We start from the raw sequence: 1,732 nt of genomic DNA, 5'->3' as shown, positions 1-1,732 counted from the left end.
CGTTTTGTGCATATGTGCACCTGCATCGGTCGTCTTTAATTGACTTGGGTTTGCCATCATTTTTTTCTCTTAACAAACATTACTATAGTTTGTGTGCTTTTATTACCTTTATTTATCGTAGTTTTGCCTCATTAAACTATATGTCAGATGAGTAATAGGGAAAAGATATTGAGGCACTGGAATGTTGAAGGTAACCTGCCTAGAGGGTACTTAGTATCAGACAGTGCTGTCTGGATTTAGATATCCTGACTCTGCAGAAGCACATATGTATAAGGACATTTTTAAAAAATTATGGCTGGATTGAGACATAAATTGCGTAATTTTCAGTGGCTCTGTGCCTAACCTGTGCTACACGTCTTTTCTTCTTGGTAGTAAGCACGCACTTATACTGGTTTGATGCCTGTAGTTCAATAGACAGTACAGATAAATAGTTCCTTTTGGGGTGGTGATTTAAGCTCTGTTATCCAACGGGTGAGCTCCAATCCACTGATTCCTTGTGTGCGAGGGGGAAAAAAACCCAGTTTCTATCAAGTTTTGTGTTGCCCAAAGATTAGATCTGGTTTTCTATTGGTATGACCAAAGAAAGCTGAGCTTAGGGGAAGGAAGGTTGGTTGCTTAGCTGGGGTAGTTTGGTTGTGGATTTTTTGGGGGGGGAGGGGATGTGGAGGGTGTTTGTGGATGGTTCTGGATTTGGGGTTTTTTAGAGTGGTAGCAAAGCAGTGCTATAAATACACTGAATCCACAAACCTGTCTCAAAGGAGAGCCTTCATCCTTGTTCTCAGTATGAACTAGGGCATTTCTGAAACCGTAGTGCTTTTTCTTGCTTGCTTGCTGCAAGTGGATTTATTCTGTGCTTCAAGCTAAAGCCCTTTGACAGTTTTTTGGTTTTGCTCTTCCTTAAGTTTAATTCTCAGTTTACTATCAGGTGTCACTAGCAGATACGTGAAATACGGACAAACTTCCTAAAGCCAAGTGCTATGGAAAAGCAGAGCACAGAGTCTGGATGCTGGTGGTGTGCACAGAACCGAGCCTTCCAGGTCAGGGTAGATTGCGTTTTCGCCACCATCTGTTGTGCCTGGGGATGCCAATGCAATACTTCTCATGACCGGTAACCTTGCACGGTTTGCTGTAAAAGAAAATATAATGTGGATTTTGGTTTTGGTCATCAACAACTTCTACTCTCCTATGAATTTGTATGTGCTTTCAGAAGGCCAATTTTAAGGACAAATTATATGCCAGGAGAATGCATAACACGTGTGAGAAATTATCTAGGATTTTGGCTCTAAAATCCGTATTTGGGACCTGACCAATTTTTCAAGTTCTGACCCAGCAATATGCAGGTAACTTCAATAATCTTTTATTTAAAGAGTGCCTAAAGCTCTGCTAATGACCTCAGCACTGTAGGAAACTTCTTCCGTAGATTGTCTTGTGCATTTAGCAGCTTCTGGTGATTTTTTTCGCCATGTATTTAGAGCAGATTCCAGTTAGCATATGAGTAACATCATGTCAGTCCTAGTTCTTTCGTTCTGACATCTCTTTTGGCTCCTGGTGCGATTTGGCCCCATTTTCCAAAATGTTGATCCTGAGTCCAAATGTAACTTTGTGGGTGGTACATATGTCAAGCCCTAGTTCAGTATTTTTGGACAGCAGTAGCATTTCATAATTCTTTTGAAATGAAAAGAAGAAACGAAGTTAGCTGAAAAAAATGCAACTAGATCTAGCTGGGCACAAG

At 40.8% G+C, this 1,732-nt stretch overlaps 1 protein-coding gene across 1 annotated transcript in view; it reads left to right on the top strand.

Moving 5' to 3' along the window:
- Positions 1-1,732, top strand: part of PPM1H (protein phosphatase, Mg2+/Mn2+ dependent, 1H) — a 74,339-nt gene that overhangs the window by 53,404 nt on the left and 19,203 nt on the right. The gene's annotated exons all lie outside the window — the stretch shown is intronic.

Source organism: Cariama cristata, unplaced genomic scaffold (genome assembly GCF_000690535.1).
Source record: "Cariama cristata isolate BGI_N322 unplaced genomic scaffold, ASM69053v1 scaffold2707, whole genome shotgun sequence".
Lineage (NCBI taxonomy): Eukaryota > Metazoa > Chordata > Aves > Cariamiformes > Cariamidae > Cariama > Cariama cristata.
This window is presented reverse-complemented; position numbering and strand designations above follow the sequence as displayed.